This window comes from Brienomyrus brachyistius, chromosome 3 (genome assembly GCF_023856365.1).
Source record: "Brienomyrus brachyistius isolate T26 chromosome 3, BBRACH_0.4, whole genome shotgun sequence".
Classification (NCBI taxonomy): Eukaryota; Metazoa; Chordata; class Actinopteri; order Osteoglossiformes; family Mormyridae; genus Brienomyrus; species Brienomyrus brachyistius.
Genome location: NC_064535.1, coordinates 35,109,878 through 35,128,087, shown reverse-complemented (window position 1 = coordinate 35,128,087; position 18,210 = coordinate 35,109,878). Strand labels below are relative to the sequence as shown.

General features: G+C 46.4%; 1 pseudogene; it reads left to right on the top strand.

Moving 5' to 3' along the window:
* The first annotated feature begins 4,692 nt into the window (after positions 1-4,692).
* LOC125738692 (RRP12-like protein) lies at positions 4,693-11,659 on the top strand (annotated as a pseudogene).
* The last annotated feature ends 6,551 nt before the right edge of the window (positions 11,660-18,210 follow it).

Genomic DNA, 18,210 nt, shown 5'->3' with positions numbered 1-18,210 from the left:
CTATCAGGGAAACTTTAGTGCTCACTATCAGGGAAACTTTAGCACTCGCTATCAGGGAAACTTTAGCACTCGCTATCAGGGAAACTTTAGCGCTCACTATCAGGGAAACTTTAGCGCTCACTATCAGGAAAACGTTAGCACTCACTATCAGGGAAACTTTAGTGCTCACTATTAGGAAAACGTTAGCACTCGCTATCAGAGAAACTTTAGCGTTCGCTATCAGGAAAACTTTAGTGCTCACTATCAGGGAACACGCTCTGTGTGAGCAAGGGCCCAGGAGACCAAAACAGCTAGGGGGGGAGGTGGATGGCTCTGAATCAAGACAGGAACATGAGAAGATGAGCTGGGGGCTGGGTCTGCCATGGGCACACCACTAACAAACATTACCATTTGGGGGAGGGGCGGGGGTTCTTTATTACTGCCATTAGAGTCCAATACTTATGTTCTGAATTATTCATACGCTAACTTTTGTTTTGGCAAAGACCACCTCCAGTGTAACTCGTCCGCTAGTGGATTCACCAGACGCTTCACAAAATGCCGTCATTTCACAGGATCAGTATGGCAGAACTTCCCCTTATTTGTTTTACGCTGTAAGCTCTGTTTAATGTATACAAGACAGATTTCCATCTAATGGCAAGTGTTAGGTTGCGATAGGCAGTAGTATGTAACCTGCAACTTAAATCTAAATAACTGAACAAAACAAAACATTTGATTTATTTTCTGAATAAGAGATCCTTAAAGAAAATAAAAAGCCCTTCAGTATAAGAGAGTTTCTTTATGCATCTGCAGACGTCTGCAGGGATTTATATTTCCACGCCTTCGGCCACTCATGATTCCTGAGAGAAGCACAGCTTAAGGGTGGGTGACTCGGACATCTTTTAGCAGAAATGCCAATTAATTACCCAAGAGCAAAGCCTTCAGCCTAACGCGCAGCTCTGTGCATTATTTTACCGCGGTCTGGCTCCAGACTCCCGTCTTAGTGCCCGGCTGCTCTCAAGAGTCATTCACAGAGACGGGAAACAGGATTACGATCAAATTATCGCTCACATTAATTAGTATTACCACAAGAGGACACAGCCCAGTCGTTCTCATCTGCGGCTGAATCAACAACAAGTGCTGAAAAATACAGAAGGTGCCAGAAGATACAAGATTTAGTTCCAGTTTCATGCTGGAACAGACGACCAGCATCCTAATGTGTCTGGGATTCCGAGAAGAGCTGAAGCAGGATATTTCGATCACAACATTTTTAATGACTTATTTTGTTTGAGGCTAACTGCCAGAAAAGGGCATGACATTCCGAAATCGTGAACTGGGATGCTATGGGTCTCCACAGCAGTCCGCCGGTGACGGGAGCAGAGGCACTGTGGAGCACTAGCTATCCACCGAATTGGTCCAGAGATGAAAAGTGGCCTGTGTTTGGCCAGGTCACTGCTAGATGCCTGGGCATTTTACAAGTGGCCAGAGGCCTCATCCCACTGAATGCATATCCGCAGCTAACGTGGAGTTGAAGGACAGAGCTGACCTTTTCAGATCGGCAGGGAAATAATTTGACTGGATGCTAAACAAAAGTCAAGCTGACAGGCAAATTAGCGACCATCTGCATCTCGTTTGCATCGCCGTTATTCACATGCTTCACCATGACGCGCTGACATTCTGCACACGCCGTTAGCCGGCCAGAGCGTAGCATAGAACTGTCTGCGCAAAGGATGAACATAAACCCGAATCGGCCTTAATTAACGAAAAACCTCACAGATCGATGCAGGCGTGAATTTGTCAAGCGCCATTCGTTCCGAGCAGGGGCATCGTTATCCGTTTCCAGGTGGGAATATTTAGTCAGTTAGGTGAGGGAACACCGTTATCAAACCAGCAGTCTAATGGAGACGGATGAGGTGAAGCGTGCCGACTCGTAGATTCGGATAATGTGAATCCAATCCAGAGGTGTAGACGAACCCGCTGCCTTCTGGCACGAGGCCGGTAATTGAAAATGACGAACACTCACTAATTGCAGGTCACGGCTGACCAGGGTTACCCAGAGGCACCTGAGGCTCTCATTTTCATTGGGAGGCTAATCTCACACTGGACTGGATTCTCTAAATGCACTAAGACCCTTCCAGTCCAGGTCACACAGACTGGGTCAGGATGCCGGTGACCCTAACGCAGAATGCATTTAATCTTGCCCACCCCACCATCATGCATGTTAGTGCTGTCCCAATGTCTGCACTTTTCCATTGCAAGCTGCATCCTTAAACCGACATGTTATTTCCTATAAGTGTGCAGCAGAAAGTGCCATCCCATACCACACTGTATGGCAATTGTCCTTCTATGGTGTGCTAAGGGCGCCATCTGGTGGTATTGCTAAAATATTACACTGTTCAAACAAAGGATTAAATAACAAAGGGAACAGGAAACACATTGACCTTACTGTAATACCTCAGGGATTACATTAATTACTTAAAAAGAGAGAAACCTCTCAGTACACATGGCATTTCACAAATCGTCAGAAATGGAAGAATCAGATATCAACCACAGGGGTCTCAGGCAGCAAAGGGGACAGGGCAACAGGGGACAGGGGGACAGGGAAACAAGGGACAGGGGGACAGGGCGACAGGGGACAGGGGAACAGGGCGACAAGGGACAGGGGAACAGGGGACAGGGCGACAAGGTACAGGGGAACAGGGCGACAAGGAACAGGGGAACAGGGCGACAAGGGACAGGGGAACAGGGCGACAAGGTACAGGGGAACAGGGCGACAAGGGACAGGGGAACAGGGTGACAAGGGACAGGGGAACAGGGCGACAGGGGGACAGGGCGACAGGGGAACAGGGCGACAGGGGAACAGGGGACAGGGCGACAAGGGACAGGGGAACAGGGGACAGGGTGACAAGGTACAAGGGAACAGGTCGACAAGGGACAGGTGAACAGGAGACAGGGCGACAGGAGGACAGGGCGACAGGGGAACAGGGCGACAAGGGACAGGGGAACAGGGCGACAGGGGAACAGTGTGACAAGTGACAGGGGAACAGGGGACAGGGCGACAAGGGACAGGGGAACAGGGGACAGGGCGACAGGGCGACAAGGGACAGGGGAACAGGGGACAGGGCGACAAGGGACAGGGGATCAAGGGACAGGGCGACAAGGAACAGGGGAACAGGGCGACAGGGCGACAAGGGACAGGGGAACAGGGCGACAAGGGACAGGGGACAGGGCAACAAGGGACAGGGGAACAGGGCGACAGGGGACAGGGCGACAGAGCAAAAGGGGAACAGGGGGACAGGGCGACAAGGAACAGGGGAACAGGGGAATAGGGGGACAGGGCGACAAGGGACAGGGGAACAGGGCGACAGGGGGACAGGGGACAGGGCAACAAGGGACAGGGGAACAGGGCGACAGGGGACAGGGCAACAGAGCAAAAGGGGAACAGGGGGACAGGGCGACAAGGAACAGGGGAACAGGGGAATAGGGGGACAGGGCGACAAGGGACAGGGGAACAGGGGGACAGGGGAGAGGGGAACAGGGCGACAAGGGACAGGGGAATAGGGGGACAGGGCGACAAGGGACAGGGGAACAGGGCGACAAGGGACAGGGGAACAGGGTGACAGGGGACAGGGCCACACAGCATGTCACTGTGTCATTTTCTACTTTTTCTTCTTCTTCCGATACTTTAACAGCAGGTGGCCTGATAGGCTATATATACTGGTTCAGTCCCAGCCGGGGCTCTGCCACAGCAACAGAACTCTGATGTGACACAGCAGGGAGGTCTGGGCCGAAAGGGTCAGCTTTCAGTGTGTAGTTCAGAATGGGAGACGGTAGCTTCAGTCAGACCAGGAAGAACCTGAAAGAGGTTTCCTGTCCTCCAGAATGATCCAGACTGAGGTTCCGTGTCCTCCGGTATGGTCCAGAAGACAGTAGGTTTTTGAGGCTACTTGCAGCCATGATGTCTGCGGGCCGGCTGCTCTGCTTCATCATCTAGGAATGAAACGGCTACATCTGTGAACCAGAAACTCCAAATTAGCCCTTTACCTCAGGCAGGATGTAAGTATTTCAGCCACCAAGCCACAGAGAGAGCAGAAATCAGCCTGCCAGCAATCCTGGGGTCTGTGCTGTGGGGGCAGCAGACCCACTAAGGTTCTAGATATCAGGCTTTCTACTGTCTACATGAGATGTGTAAAAATGGGTCAGAAAGTGATACAAAATTGCAAAAGAGAGACATTTTTGGCCTGGAGTCTGACTTTGAATTTAAATGAGGGCTTCAAGAAAGAAGCTTTCATCTAAAATGATATTAAATTATATCATTTATAACATTATATACTATTAAATTACATTATTAACTTGGCACCTACCACAGTATGTCTGTGATGTGCACATTCACAGAGGAGTGTGGAGCATGTTGGGTAATATCGCTGTAGGGCATGGAGTAGGGGATTGTGGATACCCCCCCAGACCCACACCTTGTGAGGAGCCATAGATACCAGCTGAGGAACTGGGGGGGGCAGAGCAGCTGGGCCTTAATGAAGCCCCTCCAGCCTGTTCCAGGGCCCTGCCCAGCTACACTAAAACCTGCCATTAGCATAAGCGACTAAAGATGAAATGAATTCACCCAGTGGGTAAACTGTGGCTGCAGACTCCTGGTGGGCGGGGTTACGCTCAATAGGGAAGCCAATAAACAATCAAGGATTTGGGCTTAAACCAATCATGTGGCTGACAGAGCGTGACGGGCTCGCCCACCTCAGTCCATTCGCCCCAGGCAGGGTCGGCCTTACGGGTGGGGGGGGCATTTATGAGCCATGCCTCCCAAATGAGTCATTGTACCCTCCCCTCCCCTTCCCGACACCATCCACTAAGAAGTCAGTCTTTTATCTTATTTCAATTTAATTTTTAAATAAAGACATTAATCCTCAAACAGGGACGCCAATCTGCCGATCTCTTCCAGGCTACAGATCGGAGGCCTATCCAGCGCTTCAGCACCCCCATCAACAACTCTTACCGTCGCCTAGGGCAGGACGCTTCATCAAATTATTATGGTATATCAATACATTTTCAAAACAAGATATAGAATGACACAAAACCCTTTGTATCGATATACTTGTGTGCCATTAAATTAAGGTTCTTAAAGACATTTAATAGAAACCAATAGTATTCCTTCCATCCTGGTTGTAAACAACATGAGAGCTTCGGCTGTAACGTTACACAGAATCCCAGAATTCACAGCTAAAATTAGACCAATCAGCAGCGTTTCACAGGGAAGCTGATGGAGGGAAAGGCCAGGAATAATTGGTTCGAGGTTCATTTAGCTTGTGCTGTGTTTGGACATTTAACTCTGTAACTGGTTTGATGTTTTTGCAGAAAAGAGCAATTTGACTGTGGATGTGCTTAAGCTCCACAATGAGCTTCAGACGGGAACTTTGGAGAAGGCGGAGCCTGACTTGGGAGACACCTGTTCCATAGAAGAACCAGCTTTGTCAGAGCGCACCTCTGGGACCTTCCTGAGTGGCCTGTCTGACTGTTCCAACTTTGTAGCGGCTCATAATTTTTACGTATTTATCCACAGGAAGTTCGGAGCATCACAAATGTAACCAGAACTCTATAAATGTTTGTTTTTTTTTTCCGGTTTCAGTTACATGATTCAACAGTGAAGTATATAGCCAGAAGGGAAGACAATAAATGCATCTTTCAAAAATATTTATCACCTAGCGTTCTGGTTGTGTAATTGCTGAGCAACACAGACACACTGACGCTTAAGTATGCTCTGATGGCATAAGCCACTTGTATAGGTCACAGCGTAGATTCGACAGAGAAGTTTAATTCAGCCTTTCGCCTCTGTGCTGCAGATGACCACCCTGGAGGCTGTGGATACCAGTGAGTCTCTGGCTGCAGTGTCGTACCTGCTGAACATGGTCCTGAAAAGGTGAGCGTCCTCACGAGCTTTGTGAGATTCCTGCCACTGGAGTGAGCTCATGGTGCGACAGTGGTGTTGCCAGAGGGATTTGAGAATCAGTAGGAGCTCCTGCCAATTTCTCATGTCTGTCCACCTGACACCTTCCCCAGAGTGCCGAGTCCAGTGCTGATGAAGAGGTTTTCCGATACAGCCAAGGTCTTCATGAACGTGATATCTTCCCAGGCTAATGCAGATTCGTTCTCAGCCCTGCGCTGGGTACGTGTCCCTGGGTGGGGTTAGTGTGGCGATTCCTGTGAAAGGTCGGCTTGCTGTGACCCGGGTGTACTGATGCATCAGCTTGTGTGTGTCCGTATTTAGATCCTATCCTGTATGGCCACCTTGCTGCGGAAACAGGACCTCTCCGTCTGGGCTTATCCTTCCACCATGCAGATCTACCATGGTTTACTGAGCTTCACTGTGCACTCCAAACCTAAGGCCAGTGTCCCCATATTTCCCATAATGCTCCAGTCTGGTACTTTTAACATAGTGTCAGTGAACCGTGCTGATTCTAAGCACAGCATCAAGAGTGATACGTCTGTCTAGAATGAGCCTCCTCTCCCTTGTGCAGGTGCGTAAGGCTGCGCAGCACAGTGTGTGCGCCATCCTGAAGGGGAGTGACTTCCTGTTCAAAGACTCCGCCCCCTCGCATCACCCTGCGGCCGTGAACACGGCCAAGTTCTGCGTTAAAGAGATAGAGGAGGCAGGAGGTGGGCAATGTGCTGGGAGTTGGGCTCAGAGTCTGTTCGTGCTTTATGTTTGGGCTGCAGCCTTTTTCTGAGTCTTGTCGTCTTATCAGGCAGTAAAGGGGACACCACCACACTGCACGTGCTGGGCCTGCTGAAGGACATTGTGACTGGGTTTCCGGTCAGTGCTGTGAGACGCTACTTCGTGTGATGACGCTCAGTCATGTGGTGAGTGGTCCTACACGACCATCTCCTGGCCATCTGCCACATTTTTTGGACTTGTTTTTATTATTTTATTTCATTATTTTTATTCTGTATTCTCCTTCCATCTATCATTGGCACTCAGAAGGACTAGGCCTTTCACACCAAAGGAACTTTTTCCTGGAACCAAAACCTTTTTATGGAACCAGGAACTTTTTATGTGGAACACAGGAACTCGGCCCAACTGTAGTTACTCGGAGGCAGTTCCGGAACCCCTTTTTTAGTACCTGCTCCAGACTAGGTACTTTTCATTAAAACGCAAACTACTAGGAGGTGCTTACAGTGATAGCTTGCTGTTTGGTTGATCACAAGCACCGGTGCTAACTTGGAAGTGCAGTAAAAGAGTAGTAGCATAGAAAAATTGAGCAGAGGGAATTATTTCTGTTCCTCATTTACATTTAATGCATCAAGTAATACAATTCTTTTGCTTGCATCTTCATATTTCTGTATATGAAAATTGGTCCGATTACTAATTTACTTTTGTCTGATATTGCTGGTACTGGTGGTGAATCTTGCCGGCGCTTATTAGCAGGATAAAGTTGCATATTTTTTTTATTCTTTGGAAAACAAAAGATCAATCTGCTGGACAGGTTAAGTAAGAATCATAAATATATCGCGGGTTACATAATTTAAATATAAATAACAAGCTGTGTCCCTTGATAATAATTTTGAGAGTAATCGATCCCCCCAATAATTGGCAAATAACTAACAAAACAAGTTATTTATCCTCTAATTTTTTCAGGTGCGGTAGTGTAGTTTCATATAAAATTACATGAGAAGTTTAACCTACAAGCTTGAAGTTTAACCTACAAGCTTGAAGTTTAACCTACAAGTTTGCATTTCTCATGCTTATTTAGCATAATGGTCCCAGTTCCTGTTATGTGATGTGAAAGCAACACATGAAAGTGGCCAGGAGCTACAAAGTTCCCGGTCGAGACGGCCCAGGGACTGGTAAACCGGGACCAGGTTCAGGAACTTCAGTGTGAAAGTGCCTTTTGTGTCCACACTAAGGGTGCCGCTAGAAATTCTGGCCCCCTGCACCGCTTATAATTTTACACATTCAAGGGTCCCTGTAAATCTGCCCGGATATCCGTGCCCCTACTGCGCCCCTACTCCTTCACCCACATGTCATTTACTCTTTCCTGTAACCTCTCTCTGTTCAAGCTGGTGACAGCGGCAGCGATGCAGACCTTCCACAGCCTCTTCAGCGGGAAACCCCTCCCCTCAACGATGACCGCGGAGCTCAACGGGCAGATCATCACGGTGAGCGCTGCATCATCAGACTGGTGCTTTCGGGGTACACTCTTATACTTTTAATGGTTTTTTTCTGTGCTGGTTTTGTGGTTAACCAGTTAAGCATTCTAGTACCTAGTTAGCATTCTCTGTGTTTTTGCCAGGCCCTGTATGATTACCTTCCCAGTGAGAATGACCTCCAGCCTCTCCTGGCCTGGCTGGCTGTTATGGAAAAGGCCCACGTTCACCTGTGCAGGTGAGCAGACTGTCCACCGTGACCCTTAAGTTCCAGCGTAAAATGGTCTGTCTATATTTCTGTATCTTAATGTTAACTGTCTCTCTCTCTGTTGTGAAGTTCGCAAAACCAGCTACGTTTAGGCCACTTGCCCCGCCTCTTCTCCACGGCCATGTCCTGTCTCCTGTCACATCATTCTCAGGTCATCTCTATGGCAACGCAGATGTTGAAGGTCAGCATACGCTCAGTTACTTGTTTGGTGCCGCCTGTGCTCTGGGTGACCTTCTAACATAGTCTTGTGTCAGCCCTGGTCGTCAGCCCTGATAGCACCGAATATACCAGGTAATGGGAGTTTCTGAGGTGATGGACAGGAGGTTGGAGTGTGGAACTTTAGCACAATCCAAGCTGTTACTGTCTGTGAAGGAAACCTGTGCTTTCTGCAGGCTGTCTGTGATGGACCTGGTAGTGGTCATGGCGCCTTATGTTGACGAGTCTACAATGAGCAGCACATGTGAGCTCATCAGGCCCTATTTGGAGGTAGGACATTCTGACTGCTTTTTGTAGTGTTCTTTGTAGTGGGGGCATTTGTCTATGTATGTGTCTACCTCTTCACACACAGAGTAAGGAGGCAGGGATGCAGAAGAAGGCCTACCGTGTCTTGGAGGAGATGTGTGGGGGCAGCAGCGTGGCCTGTGTAGTCAGGGAGGGGGGACACGTTTGTCGGCCTGTCTGCCTGCCTGTGTCCTGTCTGTCTGTCTGCCTGCCTGTGTCCTGTCTGTCTGCCTGCCTGTGTCCTGTCTGTCTGACTGCCTGCCTGTGTCCTGTCTGTCTGTCTGCCTGTGTCCTGTTTGTCTGACTGCCCGTGTCCACTCTGTTAGTCCTTGTCTGCCCAGATCCTGTGTAACGGCTGTTCTCTGCTCCACAGACAACATGGAGGTTTTGGGAACATCAAAGACGACACCAGGTGTCATTTCCGGACGAAAGAACATTTTCACCAAATTCATCCGCAAGTTTGGGTAAAATTACAGCACGCATCATCTGATGCTGTGGAAAAAGACTGTTCTGAATAGCAGACAGGTAGCCATGACCCTGTTGGCATCCTACACGACTGCCGCTCTTTAGTCTTACTGCTCTAGAAAGTTCCATGCTGTGATTAGCATCACTGCATGCCGCGGGGTCTCTGATACTGTGAGTGCCTTTACGCTCAGGTACGAGCTGGTGAAGCACATGTTGCCTGTGGAGCACCACAAGGTGCTGGTCAACATACGCAAGGCGGAGGCTCAGGATAAGAGGAGGCGACTGCTGCTGAAGGCTGAGGAGGAGAGGTCAGACAGTGAGGAGGACACACCCCAGGCTAAGGGGGAGAGGTTGGTTCAAAATGGGGCGGAACCTCTAAGTGATAGAGGCGGGGCTGTCCCACTGATTGGTGTGGCCGTCGTCTGACCTGGACGCTGCCTTAATGTCGTCTTCAGCATTGAAGACATTCTCGCAGAGTCGGACTCTGAGGATTCTGAGGATGAGAAGCCCAAGAAAGGACAGAAAAAGAAGTGATGGGCAGATGAAGCTTCATGAACCATTTGCTGTATTTTTTGATCCCACTAGATGGAGCTCTTTGTTTGCTTTGGCGTGCGCTTTGAGCCCTTTTATGAACACAGAGCTCCATCTAGTCTAGCTTTTACCTACAGATCAGGGGGAGACCAAATAACCAGAGCTTACATTTAAGACCATTTGATAGATGTTGTTGGCATTTACACTGTTGTTTTTATTGTGATCTGAAACCTGTTGCCTGATTGTGCCTTTTACATTTTTGCTTTAGCTACAAACCCAGATTTGCAGAAAGTTCCCCAGATCAAACATGGCTTCAAAACGACATCAGACGGACGCCTGATCATCCAGGAAGAGGAGGATGATGGTGATAAAAAGAATGGTAACTGCATGATTCTATAAGTAAATCTGTAAACAATGGCAAAGACACAACAGGCATGTTTGTGAGTCGATCAGACTGTGATCTGCACGTCCGCAGGTGATGATGAAGAAATGGGGGATATTCTGGAGGAAACTGGGGTCAAGGCTGTATGTCGGCAAAGCACTGAGGCACCAAAATCCACTTTCAAGCCAAAAAATATGTAATGCTGGATAAATGAGTTGTACTTCCTGTTAGTATATATCTTGCATGGATGCAGAGGTGTGGTGCAGAGTCCAGAATGGTGCTAATGGCCCCTGACAGTATTCAGATTTGTGTCCTTCACTCTTTTCAGAAAAAGACCCAGAAAAGGATGTTTCGCAGTGGTGATGTTGATGAGGAAATGGAACCACAGCTGAAGTATAAAGGTAAACTCATTCTGGCCGCTCTCTTCCTCTGTCAGTTCCTGGTCAGTGTTTCTTTTGTGTCCATTGTGCTCGACTCTCATTTGTTTTATGGTCTCATTTTTAGCTGGTGGCTCAGGGATCCACCGACCTTTATCTGGGGAGGACGACTTTGGCAGGGAGTACAAAGCCAAGGTGAGACTGAAGGTGTTTGCTGTCCTCTAACCCCATTTGCTGGTCCTGGATGGTAATTTCAGTGTTATCACTGGACAGCAGCATCCCTTGCGTTTATCTTACAGTTTGTGTTTGGCGTGTTTCAGAAAGTTAAAGGCGACATCACGCAAAAGGGCAAGTGTGACCCTTATGCGTACATCCCTCTGAAAAAGGCCCAGCTGAACCGCAGGTATGATGGACGCCTGTCCACGTTGGGCTCAACGTTTAAGGATTTTCTGGTTTCAATAAGTTAAATAAATAAACTTTGAACTGTTGATTGGCAGCTTTCAGTTAGGCTATGAATCAAAGGTGTTGAAATTGTTTCTGACTGTTGTGGGAGGACATGGAGAATATTGTGCTTCTAGGTTTATGCAGGCAATTTATCCATAGTCTTTGGTTTAGGTGCAACTTAGTGATGTTAAAAATGCAATTCTCTAGTTATGGGTAAATGAAGCTTCATGAACCATTTGCTGTATTTTTTTGACCCCACTAGATGGTGCTCTGTGTTCATAAACGGGTCAACGCATGCCCCAAAGCAAACCAAGAGCGCCATCTAGTGAGGTCAGAAAATACAGCAAATGGTTCATAAAGCTTCATTTGCTCATCCCTATAATTCTTCCAGCCGACTTCACTTGCCATCCAGGCTTCACTTGCTTGTGTTCTCATATTGACAGAGGTCTTCTTGACAGGAAACGGGCCAAGCTGCAGGGCCAGTTCAAAGGCATAGTGCGAGGCGCCCAGAAGGGGGCGCGGTCTGGGCAGAGTCAGCTGAAAAAGAAGAAAAAGGCCTGACCTTTTTCTGGACACCGTGGACTGTGTTTGTGTGTGAGCTGCAGCTGCATGTTCCTTACATTTTTTTTATCAACACCAGCACCGTGAAGTTTGGCCTGGACTGGGTCCTGTCCTGCACGGTTGAAGGCATGTTGACTGATGGTCAGCCCGTGTTCTGTGGGATCCCACAGAAAGGAAATGGGAATCCCATTTGGATCGGATGCTGACAGTTGGAAAAAAAAACTCATGTCTGTGTGTTATGAAAGAATATCAATAAATGTTTCCGAAAGGGGATGATTCATTTGGTAATTATTTACGGCTTATGTTACAGCTGCCAATTTACAGTCTTTACCGAAGTCTGACTTATTTTGAGTCACCTTTAATATAGATTGGACACTCTCTACGCAATTCACAATACTTACATAGATGGTAAATGTTTACCTGCTTGCACAGGATGGTTTATTAGGTAATTAGTGTAAGTGTGTGTGTGTGTGTGTGTGTGTGTGTGTGTGTGTGTGTCCAATCGCATGTATGTCCAAGGTCCATAGTAAATAATATACACTGATCAAGAGATGCCCAAAAGTGGATGAAAGAGGACATTAGTGGGTGTATCACTTAGTGTAACGCGTGCAGGAAAATGAGCAGGACTGCAAGCCATATAATGACCCACTGTCCTTATCTAACTCTTAATACAGTATGCATACAGTGATGTATATACAATGGACAGCTACTATAAGCAGATAGCACAGTACAGGTGCTTAATATGTATGCTATTTCATTATATAAAAAGAAACTTACTGTAGTGTACAATAAAGTATTTCACCACTGCTTCTTCCTCAGCTCCCACTGTTTGCTAGCACATGCATCTTTTGATTTCTTAGTGCAATCTGTGCTTTATTTTTTTCATGAAATGTAAGTGCAGTATATGTTTATTAAGTGCTGTGGTTTAATATGTACATTATTATTTCAGTACTGTGTATACGTGCCTCTGTCGTATAACTGGAGATACGTCCAAATTGACTTGCAACAAGTGGCCCTGGTTCCAAATGCGGAAGTCAATGGATACCTGTATTTTATATGCTGTAGTGTGCTGGGTGTCAGACATCGCAATGCACCTTGCTTTGATTTTGACCCGTTAGATCAGAGGGAGGTAATCTTATCCAGAAAGGGCCGCTGTGTATGATGGTTTTCACTGCAACTCTCTGAACAGCTAGCCTAAAGGTTATGCCAATACCTTGATCTTGCTTGCATATTTAAATGTGAACCTATTCAGGAATAGAGTGGTGAAGACATTCAGGGGAGGATTGATGATTATCAGAGGGAACAAAAGGGCTGGGTACTTGTCAGTATCCAGTAGAACCACCAGACGTTTACACCGAATGGTTCTGGATGTGGCACAGACGCTAATCCCTCTGTATTAGGGGATCCGTCTCCAGTTTGTACTCTTCCAGTTAATAGGGAGATTATCAGACAGATTTTCGCCCTAGTCCAGTACTCATTGACAGCCTAATACACCGTGTTTCAGTTTGTCTTGATAGTCAATACATGTCACAGGATGTACATTACTCTGATGGGCAGGCCCTCTTACATATGATGGAAACACTACAACAACTTAAGAATAAGGGTCAGAAGACTGAAATACATATAATGAGTGTGTAGCTCAGCAGACTAAGACTCTGTGGCTGTGATCAGAAGGTCGACGGTTCGTGCTCAGAATTGGCAGGATAGCCACATGTCCACAGGCTTTTGAACAAGACCTGAAACCCCTGGGAGCCTCAAGGTATCAGTCTCTTCACTGTGACCCCCAAGCTTGTTCTTGCCTTTATGGAGAGCAAGATGGGGCAAATTATTAATCCCATTGGGCCTCAGCAGAATTACAAACCAGTACAAGGAAAATAGTTGTAAATTTTACATACTGCCTTCTGCTGGCCTTATGAGAATATTTAGATCATCCATTCATCCATCCATTTTCCAAACCGCTTATCCCACTGGGTCGCGGGGGGTCCGGAGCCTATCCCGGAAGCAATGGGCATGAGGCAGGGAACAACCCAGGATGGGGGGCCAGCCCATCGCAGGGCACACCCACACACCATTCACTCACGCATGCACACCTACGGGCAATTTAGCAACTTCAATTAGCCTCAGCATGTTTTTGGACTGTGGGGGGAAACCGGAGTACCCGGAGGAAACCCCACGACGACTTGGGGAGAACATGCAAACTCCACACACATGTGAGCCAGGCGGAGACTCAAACCTGGGTCCCAGAGGCCACCATGCCGCCCCTAGATTATAAGTTTTCCCCATAATTGCAATTTTAACATTAAATGGGTGATTTTCCCAAGGTCCTGTGGCCGCTTTATATGGTAATTTTTGATAAAATCTTTTTTGGAAAGTGAAACAATATTAAAATTGCTTTATTGTGTAAAAAAAACTGTTTTTGTTTAGTAAAATTATGTTTTTTCGCTCTTTATACTGCCGTCTTGTGGCAAATTTTGAATAACAATTAAATTATTTCTTCCCGAAATTGCAGTACCTACTTTTGGCCACGAGAAGGCAGCAAGAAAATAGAAAAATTATTTTCCCACGGTTTACCAGCAGCTTATGGTCTTTTGCCCGTTTTAGACATAAATTCTTAATTAAAATAGTTTGACTTGATCCAATGTATTTTTAATACAAACAATTACTACACAAAGCTACTAGTAGACCGTGGGAAAATAATTTTCTTGCTGCCATCTCGTGGCCAAACGTAGGTACTGCAATTTCGGGAAGAAGTATTATAATTGCTTTCTTAAAGGCTAAAAATTTGCCACAAGATGGCAGTATAAAGAGTGAAAAAACTGATTATTGTACTAAAAAACTGTTTTTTTTTCACGTAATACAGCAAAGGAGCTTATAAAATATACTTTTCATCATTTTGATATTGTTTCACTTGCCAAAAACTATTTTTAATGAATAATTAGCATATAAAACGGCCACAAAACCGTGGAAAATCATCAATTTAATATTAAAACTGCAGTTATGAGGGAAAATGATAATCTAAATATTCCCATAAAGCCAGCAGATGGTCGTATGTAAAATGAATAAGCACTTTCCTGCAGTCAAAAGAAAAGAGAAAATAATTTCCCCACGGTGTACTGGCTGTTTCATATGCTACATCTACATTTTTTAGTAAAATAATCTTTTTTTTCACTCTTGTGGCAAAATTTAAATACTGCAGTTTGAAAACAATTAAATGATTTCTTTAAATTGCAGTATGATGGAAACACTACAACAACAAATGAGTCATTGTACCCTCCCCTCCCCTTCCCGACACCACCCACTAAGAAGTCAGTCTTTTATCTTATTTCAATTTAATTTTTAAATAAATGCATTAATCCTCAAACAGAGACGCCAATCTGCCGATCTCTCCCAGGCTACAGATCGGAGGCCTATCCAGCACTTCAGCACCCCCATCAACAACTCTTACCGTCGCCTAGGGCAGGACGCTTCATCAAATTATTATGGTATATCAATACATTTTCAAAATAAGATATAGAATGACACAAAACCCTTTGTATCGATATACTTGTGTGGCATTAAATTAAGGTTCTTAAAAACATTTAATAGAAACCAATAGTATTCCTTCCATCCTGGTTGTAAACAACACGAGAGCTTCGGCTGTAACGTTACACAGAATCCCAGAATTCACAGCTAAAATTAGACCAATCAGCAGCGTTTCACAGGGAAGCTGATGGGGGGAAGTGCCAGGAATAATTGGTGTGAGGTTCATTTAGCTTTAAAACATTGTTAAAAGTACCATAATTTGCAATATTTGTTTTATTTTGTTAAAACATAGTAACTTAAAGTGCAGCTCTTTCGAGTTAAAGGCACTTTTAATGGCTGCCAGCCTTCTGATGTTAGAGCCATTTGCCAAATACACCGTATGGATAAAAGTACTGGGACACTTGGCCATCACACCCACAGGTCATTTTCTGACCCTCCATTCTAAATCCATAGGTATCAGTATAAGAGGTTTTGTGATACCAGGCACTGGTGCTGGACATGAAGGCCTGGTTTGCAATAACCTTTCTAGTGAATCCAAAAGGACTTTGATGAGGTTTAGCTCTGGGCTGTGTGGGCCAGTCAACCCCACACCATTATCCCAGGCAGGTAACATTCTCCAGATCCAGACTCGTCCATCAGACTGCCAGACAGAGAAGCACGATTCGTCACTCCATTGAACACGTTTCCACTGCACCAGAGTCCAGTGGTGGCATGCTTTACGTCACTCCATCCGATGCATGGCACTGCGCTTGGTGATGTGAAGTTCGCATGCAGCTGCTCACCATGGAAGCTCATTCCACGGAGCTCCAGGCATACAGTTTTTATGCTGAGATTAACTTTGGAACTCTGCAGTTATTCATGTAACAGAGCGTTGGTGACTTCACATTATGCAGCTCAGCACTCGGCGATCCTTAAATTACATAGTTTACTAACACCCACAAAGAGAAGGATCAGCCAGAAGAAGACTGAGACCGTGTTAGGACCATGTTAGGACTGTGTTAGGACCATGTTAGGACTGTGTGAATGTGGACCCATGCCAAGCTTTCAGAACACCCAGCCTTCCAGGCCCCAACCCAAAAAGGTAAGAAATGGGATGGGGTGTGAGCCGGGGGGGGGTGATTTAGTGCTTCATCGGGGGGGGGGGGTGATGGAGCGGCATGCAGACAGGACTATATTTCTGGAAGCCCAGCAGAGCATATTAAAGTCATCAAAGGCCCCACGTGGGACCCCAGGCCTCCGCGGTTCTTATGACATTTAATAACAGGCGTCCTCCAGGTTTTCCAGAACCCCGCAGCCTCCTTTGGAAGCCACAGTACGAATGACGGATGATGTCACCCCACTGTCACGGCTCCCATGCTCTGGAACTGGACGGCAGGAGTTTGCAAAGGTGCGAATGTCCCTCTAACCCAGAGACATACTGTTATGAGGCTGTTAATAAAACAAACAAATTTGCACAGGGTAAAAGGGAAAATGGCTGTAAACACGAGCTATTAAAGTAAATGTGGGTAAATATCCTGGTCCAGCCGATCCAGCTGAGCCCACACCCAGATGACGCTACTTTGCCCTCATAGTGAGATTTATTTGTACATTTATCCTGAAATCAAAAGTCCAGTGAGACATAAGTGATGCTTAAAAATGTAATCAAGACAAACGTCACTTTGTGACGTTTCAAAACTTCTTTGTGAAAACACAGTGTCTGAAGATCCTGAAGCTCCCTGTACGCCACATCGGCGATGGCTTGCAGACTTCAGTGCACAGGAATAAACCCGCAAACAGACTGACTAAACAGCAAAGGGTGAAGCACAGTGTCTAACATAGTGAAGCAGTGACAGTTGCAATAGGTTAGTTTGTGAAATTTCCTACCTGCTAGATATTCCACAGCCAACTGTAAATGGTATTATTGCAAAGTGAAAGTGTTTAGGAACAACAGAAACTCAGACACGAAGTGGCAGATCATGTAATTTGTCGTTGAGTGCTGAGGCGCACAGTGTGCAAAACTCACCAGTGCTCTCTTAACTGAATAACTGGAGAGTTCTAAACTTCATCTGGCATTAAGCCCAGCATTTTTATGAGATCATGAGATCACTGTGCACCGGGAGCTTCATGGAATGGGCTTCCATGGCGAGCAGCTGCATGCGAGCCTCACATCACCAAGCACAGCAGCAAGCACACTAGCTGCCACTGGACTCTGGTGCAGTGGAAACGTGTTCTGTGGAATGACAAATCACGCTTCTCTGTCTGGCAGTCTGATGGACAAGTCTGGGTTTGGCAGATGTCAGGAGAACGTTACCTGCCTGACTGCACTGTGCCAACTGTAAAGTTTGGTGGAGGAGGGATAATGGTATGGGGTTGTTTTTCAGGGGTTGGACTCGGCCCCTTAGCTCCAGGGAAGGGAACTCTTAATGCCTCAACATACCAAGACATATTGGACATTTCCATGCCCCCAGCTTTGTGGGAACAGTTGGGGAAGGTACCTTTCTGTTACAGCATGACTGTGCCCCAGCGCACAAAGGAAAGTCCATAAAAACATGGTTGGGTAAGTTTGGTGTGGAAGAACTTGACTGGCCCACACAGAGCCCACACCTAAACCTCATCAAAGTCCAGCTAGACCAAAGATTACAAGCCGGGCCTTCATGTCCAACATCAGTGACCGATCTCACAAATGCTTTTCTGGATGAATGGGCAAAAATTCCCAGAGACAGAGTTCAAAATCTTGTGAAAAGTCTTCCAGGAAGAGTGGCAGCTGTTATAGCTGCAAAGTGGGGACCAACCCCATATTGATGCCTATGGATTTAGAATGGGATGTAATAAAAGTTCCTGTGGGTGTAATTGCCAATATTACCAATATTATCTGTCAGGTGTGTTAAATTAGGGCTGGACCTAAGCTCTGCTGAGTGATAAATCTGCAGAGGCCGGGTTGGACAGCCCTGACTTACAGCATGGTAATGGAAGCTTCTTGGCCAGCTGTGTGCCTAGATACGCACATCTGTACCCTGTGCAGAAACTGACAATATGTGCTTGTTTTATTG